The following is a 14,767-nucleotide window of genomic DNA, read 5'->3' on the forward strand; positions in this document are numbered from 1 at the left end:
ATTCTTCAATATATGCAAATCAATCAATGTGATACACCATATTAACAAATTGAAGGAGAAAAACCATATGGTCATCTCAATAGATGCAGAGAAAGCTTTTGACAAAATTCAACACCCATTTATGATAAAAACCCTGCAGAAAGTAGGCATAGAGGGAACTTTCCTTAACATAATAAAGGCCATATATGACAAACCCACAGCCAACATCATCCTCAATGGTGGGACACTGAAAGCATTTCCACTAAGATCAGGAACAAGACAAGGTTGCCCACTCTCACCACTCTTATTCAACATAGTTTTGGAAGTTTTAGCCACAGCAATCAGAGAAGAAAAGGAAATAAAAGAAATCCAAATCGGAAAAGAAGAAGTAAAGCTGTCACTGTTTGCAGATGACATGATACTATACATAGAGAATCCTAAAGATGCTACCAGAAAGCTACTAGAGCTAATCAATGAATTTGGCAAAGTAGAAGGATACAAAATTAATGCACAGAAATCTCTGGCATTCCTATACACTAATGATGAAAAATCTGAAAGTGAAATCAAGAAAACACTCCCATTTACCACTGCAACAAAAAGAATAAAATATCTAGGAATAAATGTACCTAAGCAAACAAAGACCTGTATGCAGAAAATTATAAGACACTGATGAAAGAAATTAAAGATGATACAAATAGATGGAGAGATATACCATGTTCTTGGATTGGAAGAATCAAGATTGTGAAAATGACTCTACTACCCAAAGCAATCTACAGATTCAATGCAATCCCTATCAAACTACCACTGGCATTTTTCACACAACTAGAGCAAAAATTTCACAATTTGTATGGAAATACAAAAGACCCCGAATGGCCAAAGCAATCTTGAGAATGTAAAACGGAGCTGGAGGAATCAGGCTCCCTGACTTCAGACTATACTACAAAGCTACAGTAATCAAGACAGTATGGTACTGGCACAAAAACAGAAATATAGATCAATGGAACAGGATAGAAAGCCCAGAGATAAACTCACACACATATGTTCACCTTATCTATGACAAAGGAGGCAGGAATGTACAGTGGAGAAAGTACAGCCTCTTCAATAAGTGGTGCTGGGAAAACTGGACAGGTACATGTAAAAGAATGAGATTAGAACACTCCCTAACACCATACACAAAAATAAGCTCAAAATGGATTAAAGACCTAAATGTAAGGCCAGAAACTATCAAACTCTTAGAGAAAAACATAGGCAGAACACTCTATGACATAAATCACAGCAAGATCCTTTTTGATCCACCTCTTAGAGAAATGGAAATAAAAACAAAAATAAACAAATGGGACCTAATGAAACTTCAAATCTTTTGCACAGCAAAGGAAACCATAAACAAGACCAAAAGACAACCCTCAGAATGGGAGAAAATATTTGCAAATGGAGCAACTGACAAAGGATTAATCTCCAAAATTTATAAGCAGCTCATGCAGCTCAATAACAACAACAACAAAAAAATCTAATCCAAAAATGGGCAGAAGACATAAATAGACATTTCTCCAAAGAAGATATACAGATTGCCAACAAACACATGAAAGAATGCTCAACATCATTAATCATTAGAGAAATGCATATCAAAACTACAATGAGATATCATCTCACATCTCTAAAAAAAAAAAAAATGTCATGAAGAACCTAGGAGTAAGACAGGAATAAAGACACAGACCTACTAGAGAATGGACTTGAAGATATGGGGAAGGGGAAAGGTAAGCTGTGACAAAATGAGAGAGAGGCATGGACATATATACACTACCAAACGTAAAATAGATAGCTAGTGGGAAGCAGCCGCATAGCACAGGGAGATCAGCTCGGTGCCTTGTGACCACCTGGATGGGTGGGATAGGGAGGGTGGGAGGGAGGGAGACGCAAAAGGGAGGAGACATGGGAACATATGTATACGTAAAACTGATTCACTTTGTTATAAAGCAGAAAATAATGCCCCATTGTAAAGCAATTATACTCCAATAAAGATGTAGAAAAAAACAAAAAAACCCAATACTGATATATTATTTTATATATAGTTATATGTTTCACATATTTCTGTAGGTCAGAAGCCCTAGTGTGGTGTACCTGGGTTCTCTGCTTAAGTTTTCAAAAGGCTAAAATCAAGCTGTCCACCAGCTTGCATTCTCATATGGAACTTGGACTCTTGTTCCAAGCTCATTCATGTTGTTGGAAGAATTTAATTCCTTGCAGTTGTAGGACTGAAGCCCTTAGTTCCTAGAGGCCACTTACTGTTCTCTGTTATGTGGTGTTCTCCTTAATGTAACAGTTTGCTTCTTCAAGCCAACAAGAGAATCTCTTTCACTTTGAATCTCTCTGACCTCTTTTAAGGTCAGGCCAATAGAAGATAACCTTCCTTTTGATTGACCCAAAGTTAATTGATTGAAGACCTTCAGTACATCTGCAAAATCTCTTCTGCCATATAGCATTACATAATCACAGGAATGATCACCCATCATATTCATAAATCTTAATCACACCCAAGGGGAAGGGATTATACAGAGCATGTATACCAGAGGGCAGGAATCTTGGGGAAAATATTGGTTTTCTATGGCTGCTATAACAAACTACCACAAGCTTAGTGTTTAAAACAATACAAATTTATTATCTTACAATTTGTCAATTCAAGAGTCCGAATGGATCTAACCAGGCTAAAATCAAGGAGTCACCAGGACATCATTCCTTTCTAGAGACCCTAGGGAAAATGTTTCCTTTCTAGCTTCTAGAGGCTGCCTACATTCTAGAGGCATATGGCGCCTTCCTCCATTTTCAAAGCCAGCTATAGTAGGCCAATTTCTTAGCACATTACATCACTCTGACCTCCTCTTCTGTCTCCCTCTTCCTCATTTAAGGACCTCTGTGATCACATTGAATTCACTCAGATAATCCAGGATAATATCCTTATCATAAGGTCAACTGATAAGCAACTTTAATTTCACCTGCTACCTTAATTCCTCTTTTGCTATATAATGTAATATTCAAGGAATTAGGATGTGGACATCTTTGTAGAGTCCTTACTCTGCTTACCCCAAGGACAACTTAAGAAGTTTTTTCAACAAATGGGCTAGATCAACTAGACATATGAGTGGAGAAAAAAAATGAATCTCAGCTCTTACCTCATACCAAACACAAAAAATAATAAAATTGATGATAGATACGAATACTAAAACTATAAGAAGGTATACAAATGGTCAATAAGAACATGAAACGATGCTCAACATCATTAGTCATTAGAAAAATGCAAATCAAACCACCAAAACACCACTTGAAAGCCACTCAGATGGAAAGAAAGGAAGACAGAAAGATGATGAAAGAAAGAAAGAAAGAAAGAAAGAAAGAAAGAAAGAAAGAAAGAAAGAAAGAAAGAAAGAAAGAAAGAAAGAGAAAAGAAGGAAGGATAGAGGGAAAGAAGTAGCAAATTTTGGCAAGGATGTAGAACAACTGGAATCCTGTGCCTTGCTGGTGGGAATGTAAAATGATTTGGCTGTTGTGGAAAACAGTGTGGTACTTCTTCATTTAAACACAGAGTTGCCATATGACTCAATCATTTCAGGGACTATACCAATGAAAACTTAAAACATATTTTCACACAAAAACTTGTACATGAATGTTCATAGCAGCATTATTCATAATAGGCAAAAAGTGGAAAAAACCTATATGTCCAACAACTGATGAATGGATAAACAATACATAGCATATCCAAACAATGGAATATTATTCATCCATAAAAAAGAATGAAGTACTTTCACATGCTACAATGTGGATGAACTCTGAAAACATTATCCTAAATGAAAGAAGCCAGACATAAAAAGCCACAGATTTTATGATTCTGTTTATATGAAATGTCCAGAATAGGTAAATTGATAGAGACAGAAAGTAGATTAGTAGTTGCCAAGGAATGAGAAGAGGGGAAAATTGAGACTGACTACCAAGTACAGGGTTTCTCTGTGGGGTTGATGGAAGTGTTCCAGAATTAGATAGTGCTGATAGTTGTACAACATATTGAATATGCTGAAAAACCCTGACTTGTACACTTTAAAATAATGAGTTTTATGTTATGTGAATTATATCTCAATAAAAATATTAAATGGGAAAAAATCATATGCTCATGGAGAGTATCAGTACTCAGCAGTACCTACCTACGTGAAGAGACATTATCAAAAATGAAATACATAAAATATCACTACTGATCAGCATTTGCAACAGATTTTGATAAGAAACATAACTTTGAATCACAATAAGCAAAATATTATCCCCAAAATAAAATTCCATTTTCTCATTAGTATACCTGTATTGAAAAAAATTTACTGAATTATTGTTATATTTTGAATTCTGTCAATTAAAAAAAAAGAAACTACAAAACGTCTAGAAGAAAACGTTGGTGGAAATCTTCATGACCTTGGGATAATTAAAGTTGTCTTAGATAGAATATAATAAGCACTAACAATAAAATTTTTAACTGATTTATAAAAATTAGAAACATAGACTCTCCAAAAGACACCATTAATGAAGTGAAAAGGAAAGCCATAGATGAGGAGAAAATATTTGTAATTTATTCACCTGACAAAGGTCTTATATCCAGAATATATACAGAACTCTTACAAGTATATAAGGAGACAAATGACCCATTACAATGGTTACCAATTTTTAAGTGGGCAAAAGATTGGAATAGACATTACATAAAAGAAGATACATGAATATCCAATAAGCACATGAAAATGTTCAACATTCTCATAAATGAAATGCAAATTAAAACAACAATGAAATATTACCACACACCCACTAGAATGGTTAATACTAAAAAGACTGAAAATCCCAAATACTGGAGGGGATATAAAGCAATTGGGACTGTCATACATTTCTGGTGAGAATATAAAATTATAAAACCACTTTGAGAAACAGTTTGACAGTTTCTTAGGAAATTGAACATATACCTCCCCTATAACCCAACATTCTAGCCATAGGTATTCAACCAAAAAAAAAATAAAGCATATGTCCATAAAAAGACTTGCATAGGTGTAGATCAAGATGGAGGAGTAGAGGGATGTGGAGCTGGCCTCCTCCAACAAATGCATCAAAAATTCATCTACATGTGGAACAATTCTCATGGAATACCTACTGAAAACCTGCAGAAGATCTCGTACAACCAAAACTGCAAGAACGATCCCCACATAACCAGGTAGGATGAAGGGGAAAGGGAGAAGAAAAGGAATCAGGACAGGAACTGTGCCCCTGGGAGGGAGCTGTGAAAGAGGAAATGTTCCCTAACCCTAGGAATCTCTTTCACCAGCTGAGAGGTCCACCCAGACAGATAGAGAGCTTCAGAGGCTTGAGAGGAGAGTGTGGGAGATGGCCTGTGCTCCACAGGGTAAAGAAAGGCCAGCACAGATGGTCCTGGTCACATCACCACCCTTCCCAGTGCAAGACATGTGCCTGTTGGTGTGCACAGTGACTGGGGCTTCAGGGAACAGACCCAGGGAGAGGATTTGATTTGGCTGCACAGACAGTCCAAAGGGCGTGAAGTGTGGCCAGGGTGACAACTGGGTGTGCACACAGGACAAGCACAGGTCTGCCGTAGGAGCCCCATTGTCAACAAGGAAAGGGAGGGGGCGGGTCCACCTTAGCAGCCTCATTATCAGCATGCTCAGAGTGGGCATGGCTCTGGCCACCATGGATTTTGCGAACTTTGTGGGCATACACACTTGGAGGAGGGGCTGAAATCTGAGCTGATTACCGGCAATCCCTATGTGGATGCAGGGGCATGGCTTTGGTGGGTTTCCTCCTCAGCTTTTTGAGTGCACACATATGCCTGAGGGTTATCTGAGCCAATTTCTGGCACTACCATGGTGGAGGTGGCCCCCGAGGGCAACGCCAGCAACAGTGATCTTTGTGGGTGTGCACACCGGGTGGTAGGTGGCATCACAGAGTTGCACATCCCACTAGACACCTCCTGGGGAAGAATACACAGTGGCTCCTTTCCCAGAGGGAGCAGTCCAGTACCACCTACTTTACACTACAGCTTAGAATCAGATCTGGGGGCTTCTACTCTAACAGCTGGGGAGCAGATCCTGCCCCCAATGGGGATGTGACAACCACAGAGCAAAGAGGAGGCCCTGCCCAACATCCAGTGCAGGCTCTGGTCACCACAATGCCAACACACCCCTTATCAAGGGGACAAGGACAGCACACCCTGAGGAAAGACATAGCAAGCATCCACACCAAAAACAACCCTCACACCAAAAATATTGGGTATACACAGTCTACACAAGGTTGCTCCCACATGAAAACAGCCCTTTAAGACCACAGTAGATAACTGTTTCTCCTAAATTCACAGAGTCAGAGAAATATAAGTAAAATGAAAATGCAGAGGAACTATTCCCAATTAAAAGAACAAGAGAAATCTGCTGAAAGAACAAACAAAGAAACAGACTTCTCCAGTCTACCAGACCCCAAGTTCAAAAGGGAGATAAAAATGCTGAAGGAATTAAGAAAGACTATTGTTAGAAATGCAGACCACTGTAACAAGGAACTAGAAACTATAAAGACCACTCAAAATTAGACCACTCAATTACCAAGATGAAAACTGAGCTAAAGGCAATAAATAGCAAACTAAATAATGCAGAAGAACAAATAAGTGATCTAAAAGACAGAATAATGGAAATCACCCAATCAGAACAGGAGACAGGGGACTTCCCTGGTGGTGCAGTGGATAAGACACCACGCTTCCAATGTAGGGGGCCTGGCTTCATTCCCTGGTCAGGGAACTAGATCCCACATGCATGCCACAACTAAGAGTTCATGTGCCGCAACTAAGGAGCCCATGTGCCTCAACTAAGGAGCCTACAAGCCACAACTAAAGAGCCTGCCTGACACAACTAAGATCTAGTGCAACTAAATAAATAAATAAATATTTTTTAAAAAAAGAACAGACAGAAAGACATTTAGCAGCCCTGAGTGGCTTGCAGGATCTTAGTTACCCAATGAGGGATCAAACCCAGGCCCCTGGCAGTGGAAGCATGGAGTCCTAACCACTGGACTGCCAGGGAATTCCCCAGAAAGACAAATTTTTAAAAAATGAAATCAACATACAAGATTTATGGGATAATATGAAGCATGAAAATCTACACATAATAGTAATCTCAGAAGGAGAAGAAAGAGAAAAGGGGATTAAAAATGTATTTGAAGAGGGCTTCCATGGTGGCACAGTGGTTGAGAGTCCGCCTGTCGATGTGGGGCAACGCGGGTTCATGCCCCAGTCCGGGGGCCTCCTGCGTGCCGCGGGGCGGCTGGGCCCGTGGGCCATGGCCACTGGGCCTGCGCGTCCGGAGCCTGTGCTCCACAGCGGGAGAGGCCACAGCGGTGAGAGGCCTGCGTACCGCAAAAAAAAAAAAAAAAAATTGTATTTGAAGAAATTTTGCCTGAAAAATTCCCAAACCCAAAGAAGGAAAAAGATATCCAGGTAAAGGAAGCACAGAGGATCCCAAACAAGATGAACCCAAGCAGACACACACCAAGGCATATCATAATTAAAATAGCAAAAGTTGTTAAAGAGAGGATTCCAAAGGCAGCAAGAGAAAAACAAAGAGTCAGTTTCAAGGGAACCCCCAGAAAGCTATCAGCTGATTTGTCTACAGAAACTTTGCAGGCCAGAGGGAGTGGCAAGATATCTTCAAAATCCTGAAAGGAAAAAACCTGAAACCTGGGGTACTCTACCCAGCAAGATCACCATTTAGAATAAAAAGAGCAAGAAAGAATTTCTCAGATAAGCAAAAGCTAAAAGAATATAGAATAAACATATCCTAAAAGACATACTGAAAGGTTTTCTCTAAATAGAAAAGAACCAAGAATCTATGTGAAAGGGTAAACTACAGTGGGAAAGGCAAATATATAAAAGGATTTAAGATCATTTAAATAAGCTAATACATATATTTAAAAAAATTCTGTGAAAATAATTATAACTACAATGACCAGCAAAAGGATAAACATGAAGATTTAAAATAGAACATCAAAATCACAAAATGTGGGGGAGGGGAGTAAGAAAATATAGATCTTTTAGAATGTGTTTGAGCTTATATGACTACCAGTCTAAAGAAAGTATAGTTATGTTAACATAGTTGAAAGCCAGGGTAACCACAAATCAAAACATACATTAGATTCACAAAAACCAAACAGAAAGGAACTCAAGAATAATACAAAGGAAAACCATCAATTGATACAGCCACTATGGAGAACTGTATGGAGGTTCCTTAAAAAACTACAAATAGGGCTTCCCTGGTGGTGCAGTGGTTGAGAGTCTGCCTGCCGATGCAGGGGACATGGGTTCGTGCCCCGGTCTGGGAAGATCCCACATGCTGCGGAGCAGCTGGACCCATGAGCCATGGCCGCTGAGCCTGCGCGTCCAGAGCCTGTGCTCCGCAACGGGAGAGGCCACAACAGTGAGAGGCCCGCGTACCACAAAAAAAAAAAAAAAACTACAAATAGAACTACCATATGACCCAGCAATCCCACTACTGGGCATATACCCTGAGAAAACCATAATTCAAAAAGAGTCATGTACCAAAATGTTCACTGCAGCTCTATTTACAATAGCCCGGAGATGGAAGCAACCTAAGTGTCCATCATCGGATGAATGGATAAAGAAGATATGGCACATATATACAATGGAATATTACTCAGCCATAAAAAGAAACGAAATTGAGTTATTTGTAGTGAGGTGGGTGGACCTAGAGTCTGTCATACAGAGTGAAGTAAGTCAGAAAGAGAAAGACAAATACCGTATGCTAACACATATATATGGAATCTAAGAAAAAAAAAAGAAAGGTCATGAAGAACCTAGGGGTAAGATGGGAATAAAGACACAGACCTACTAGAGAATGGACTTGAAGATATGGGGAGGGGGAAGGGTAAGCTGTGACAAAGTGAGAGAGTGGCATGGACATGTATACACTACCAAACATAAAATAGATAGCTAGTGGGAAGCAGCCGCATAGCACAGGGATATCAGCTCGGTGCTTTGTGACCACCTAGAGGGGTGGGATAGGGAGAGTGGGAGGGAGGGAGATGCAAGAGGGAAGAGATATGGGAACATATATATATGTATAACTGATTCACCTTGTTATAAAGCAGAAACTAACACACCATTGTAAAGCAATTATACTCCAATAAAGATGTTAAAAACAAAAGATGTGATGTATATATATATATATATATATATATATATATATACACACACACACACAATGGAATACTACTCAGCCATAAAAAAAGAATTAAATAATACCATTTGCAGCAGCATGGATGAACCTAAAGACTATACTACTAAGTGAAGTAAATCAGACAGAGAAAGACAAGTATTATATGATATCAATTATATGTAGAATCTAAAAAATAGTACAACTGAACTTATTTATAAAACAGAAACGGACACACAGACATAGAAAACAAACTTATGGTTACCAAAGAGGAAAGGGAGAGAGGGATAAATTAGGAGTATGGAATTAACAGATACATACTATTACATATAAAATAAAAAACAAGGATTCACTGTATAGCACAGGGAACTATATTCAATATCTTGTAATAACCTATAATGGAAAAGAATTGGACATATATATCCAAATCACTTTACTGTACACCTGAAACTAACACAATATTGTAAATCAACTGTACTTCAATTTAAAAAAAAAAGAATTGCATAGAAAGTTGTATAACAACTTGATTGATAATAGCCCCAAACTGGAAACAATCCAAATGTTTATCATCAAGTAAACAAATAAATTGTGGTATATTCATACAATGGAATAGTACTCAGCAATAAAGTGAATCAAAGTACTGATACATGCACCAACATGGATGGTAAACATTATGCTGACTGAAAGAAGTCAGGCACAAAAGAGTATCTACAATTCATTTACATGAAGCTCTAGGACAGCAAAACTAAGCTGTGGTGTAGATGTCAGAACAGTTCTTGCCTTGGAGAAAGGGGGTTTAACTGGGCTTAACTGGGAAGTGACACCTTGGAACTGTTTGGGATAATGGAAATGTCCTCTATCTTGAGATGGCAGTTACATGGGTGTATAAACAAATAAATAAACAATAATTGCAGATAGATACAAAGTAAAATACAAAATGGAAAGCAAACTTGAAAATTTCCTGAGCAGAAAAAACACTAAGCCACATAAGTGAAACAATTTAGCTTATTCTAAAGAAGTAAGCAAAAACACTGGGCCAGGGCTTCCCTGGTGGCGCAGTGGTTGAGAGTCTGCCTGCCGTTGCAAGGGACACGGGTTCATGCCTCGGTCCAGGAGGATCCCACGTGCCGTGGAGCAGCTGGGCCCGTGAGCCATGGCCGCTGAGCCTGGGCGTCCAGAGCCTGTGCTCCGCAACGGGAGAGGCCACAGCAGTGAGAGGTACGCGTACCGCAAAAAAACAAAACAAAACAAAACAAAACACTGGGCCACTTCTGGCCTGCGAAAATCATAAATGAAACATAAACTGTTGCCCAAAATTGGCATGAGGTATCTTCTTTTAACCAATCTTTTATCACTAAGAAAACTCTAATGCTATATAACCAATCATTGTAAAGCATAAGCAGCCTCTGCATTTTCACTATATAAATTGACCTATAACATACCTCTGTGCCTCATTCCACTGCTGGTTTGAGAGCTCCCAGTTCACAAACTGTTCTTACATGCACAATAAACTCTTACTAAATATGATTTTACTGATCCAGTGATTCTAATTTTTCTATTTCTGGGTTTTTTACATGTATATAAAAACACCATATATGGCAAATGCAGCATTCTTGTTAACTGCATGACACTTATGTGCTACCAGTTTGCAAACCAAGCTAGAGAATCCATGGCATGAGGACGACCATTCCCCAACCCTTCTGACCCCACCCAGTGGGATAATTGCATTATATGTTCTTAGGAACAGACACATTTTTAAGGCTCTTTATTGGATGCAGATGCTAGAAAAAAAAAAAAAAAGAAGAAAACAATGACACCAATTACCATCATTCCAACTCCTTATTTGATCCAAATAAAGGTCCTTGTCAGGGCCCAGCATCCTCTCTGGAAACTAGTGTGATGAGCAGTAGATGCAGAGGTTGGAGACAAGATGGCAGAGTAGAAGGGCTTGAGCTCACCTCCTCTCACGAAAACACCAAAATCACAACTAACTGCTGAGCAGTCATTGGAAAAAAAATACTGGAACCTACCAAAAAAGGATATTCTACATCACAAACAAAGAAGAAGCCACAATGGTATGGTAGGAGGGGCACATTCATTATACAATCAAATCCCATTCCAGCTGGGAGGGCGGCCCACAAACTGGAAAATAAATATATTGCAGAGGTTCTCCCAAAGGAGTGAGAGTTTTGATCCCCACATCAGGCTCCCAGTCTGGGGGTCTGGCATCAAGAGGAGGAGCCCCCAGAGCATTTGGCTTTGAAGGCCAGTGGAGTTTGATCACAGGAACTCCACAGGACTGGGAGAAACAGGAACGCTACTCTTGGAGGGTGCACACAAGGTCTTGTGCACACCAGGAAGCAGGGGGAAAGCAGTGACTTCATAGGATCCTGAGCCTGACCTACCTGATGGTCTTGCAGGGTCTCCTGGGGAGGCTGAGGGTGGCTGTGGCTCTTTGTGGGGACAAGGACACAGGTGGAGAAGATACTGGGGAATACTCATCAGCATGAGTTCTCCAGGGGGCCGCCATTATGACACCAAGACCTAGCCCTACAAAACAGCCTGAAAGCTTCAGTGCTGGGGTGCCTCAGGCCAAGCAACCAACAGGGAAGGACCACAGACCCACCCATCAGAAGACAGACTGCCTAAAGTCTTCCTGAGGCCACAGCTGCATCTAAATGAACCCCTTGACACGGCCCTACCCATCAGAGGGACAAGACCCATCTCCACCCACCAGTGGGCAGCCACCAGTCCATCCCACCAGGAATCCTGCAGAAGCCTCTTAGGTCAGCCTCACCCACCAGGGGCAGACATCAGAAGCAAGAGGAACTACAGTCCTGCAGCCTGCGGAACAGAGACTGCAAACACAGAAAGTTAGACAAATGAGATGGCAGAGGAATATGCCCCAGATGAAGGAACAAGATAAAACCCCAGCAGAACAACTAAGTGAAGTGGAGATAGGCAATATACCTGAAAAAGAATTCAGAGTAATGATAGTAAAGAAGATCCAAGATCTCAGAAAAAGAATGGAGGCAAGGATAGAGAAGATACAAGAAATGTTCAACAAAGAGGTAGAAGATCTAAAGAACAAACAAACAGAGTTCAACAATACAATAGCTGAAATGAAGAATACACTAGAAGGAATCAATAGCAGAATAAATGAGGCAGAAGAATGGATAAGTGACCTGGAAGACAGATTGGTGGAAATCACTGCCACAGAACAGAATAAAGAAAAAAGAAAAAAAGAAATGAGGACAGTTTAAGGGACCTCTGGGACAACATTAACTGCACCAAAATTCATATTTTAGGGGTCCCAGAAGGAGAAGAGAGAAAGAAAGTACCTGAGAAAATATTTGAAGAGGTAATAGCTGAAAACTTCCCTAACATGGGAAAGGAAACAGTCACACAAGTCCAGGGAGCACAGAGAGTCCCAGGCAGGATAAACCCAAGGAGGAACACACTGAGACACATAATAATCAAACTGACAAAAATTAAAGACAAACAAAAAATATTAAAAGCAACAAGGGAAAAATGACATATAACATACAAGGGAACTCCCATAAGGTTATCAGCTGATTTTTCAGCAGAAATTCTGCAGGCCAGAAGGGAGCGTCATGATATATTTAAGTGATAAAAGGGAAGAAGCTACAACCAAGAATACTCTACCCAGCAAGGCTCTCATTCAGATTTGATGGAGAAATCAAAAGCTTCACAGACAAGCAAAAGCTAAGAGAATTCAGCATCACCAGACCAGCTCTGCAGTAAATGCTAAAGACTTCTCTAGGTGGAAAAGAGACCAGAAACGTAAAACAATCTTGTACATATATAGACTAGACTGCTATATCAAAACCTCATAGGAACAGCAAACGTAAAGACTATAACACATATACACACAAAAAAGAAAAAGCAACCCAAACACCACACTAAAGATTGTCATCAAACCACAAGAGAAGAGAGCAAGAGAGGAAGGTAAGAAAAAAGACCTACAAAAACAAACCCAAAACAATTAAGAAAATGGCAATAGGGAGCAACAGCAAAGCAAGATGGCAGCCATCACAGGCTCAGGAGTAAAAGTCCCTCACAATTTCCGACTGTTGGAAGAGCTCAAAGAAGGTCAGAAAGGAGTAGGAGATGGCACAGTTAGTTGGGGTCTAGAAGATGATGAAGACAAGATGGACAGGGATGATAATTGGGACTCCAAGAACAATTTATGAAAACCGAATATACAGCCTTAAAATAGAATGTGGACCTAAATATCCAGAAGCACCCACCTTTGTAAGATTTGTAACAAAAACTAATATGAATGGAGTTAATAATTCTAATGGAGTGGTGAACCCAAGAGCCATATCAGTGCTAACAAAATGACAGAACTCATAGAACATCAAAGTTTTCCTGCAACAGCTTCAGTGCTTAATGATGTCTAAATAAAATATGAAACTCCCTCAGCTGCCTGAAGGACAGTGTTACAGCAATTAATCAAAAAAAAGGAAGCCACAGGCCCTCCCGTACCCCCACCCATTTGATTTAAGCAGTCTTCATTCTCCACAGTAGTAAATTTTCTAGATACATCTTATAGACCTCAAAGTACTGGAAAGGAAGCTCCCATTCAAAGGCAGTTTATCTTAAGGTACTGTAAATGGTACTAAATTTTTGCCCATTTAAAATATATGTTGTGCTATAACAAACCAACCTGTCAAGTGTAACCACTGTCCAAATAGTTGAACTTCTGGGATCAAGAAAGTATATTTAAATTGATTCCCATCAAAACTGGTGGGGCATATCTAACTCAAATGTGAAAAGACACATCACACAATCACCTTGCTGCTGATTACATGGCCTGGGGCCTCTGCCTTCTCCCCCTTTCCCTCCCTCTTCCTCCCTCCTTCCCTGCAAGAGCCCTCCATCTTGGAGTGGCTAGTTAGAGCAGATGTGAAGGTTTCATGTCACAGCCTGTGGGACTACTCCTGGGTGTGTGGGGGTGGTTTGTCTGCATCCCTGGTTTCTTTCTAAGTGTGTTAAATGATGCTCTCCTTCCAAGCCATCATCCTTTTCCCCACTCCCCACTACCACCCTTGGCTGAAGCATAGATTGTAACCCCCACTTCTCCCCTCTGAAATTGGCCTTTGGTGAGGAATTCAGGGCTTTCCCCAAATCTTCTCCCCCCACTTTTTCCTTTAACCTCCTCAAGTCACTTTTTGCCCATGCACCACCCAACACTTTCCATGACACTTCCATGCTTTGGCCAGAAGCCATCAGGTAAGGTTGGAGAGAGTCTCTGACCTCCCTCATTTAGTTTTGGAACCACATTTATTTACTTTCCACCCACCTGGGAAATGAATATTGGGTTCTCAGCCTTGCCACCCTCTGCTGTCATCATCAACTGATGTGTTTTTTTAGCTCAGGTTTTGCTAAGGTAAAAAGAGCAAGCCACCAGTGTTACTCAGACCTGCCAGCTCTCAAAGTCCTTGGTAATTAAACTTGGAGAAAGGCCACAGAAGACACCTGTAAGCACATGTGACCTCTCTGAAAGGTTTTCCTATAATTGC

The 14,767-nt window shown here is 40.2% G+C and overlaps 1 pseudogene; it reads left to right on the top strand.

Moving 5' to 3' along the window:
• Positions 1-13,264: 13,264 nt before the first annotated feature.
• Positions 13,265-13,697, top strand: LOC101284881 (ubiquitin-conjugating enzyme E2 variant 1-like; annotated as a pseudogene).
• The last annotated feature ends 1,070 nt before the right edge of the window (positions 13,698-14,767 follow it).

The sequence above is a fragment of the Orcinus orca genome, chromosome 3 (genome assembly GCF_937001465.1).
Source record: "Orcinus orca chromosome 3, mOrcOrc1.1, whole genome shotgun sequence".
In the NCBI taxonomy this organism is placed as follows: domain Eukaryota; kingdom Metazoa; phylum Chordata; class Mammalia; order Artiodactyla; family Delphinidae; genus Orcinus; species Orcinus orca.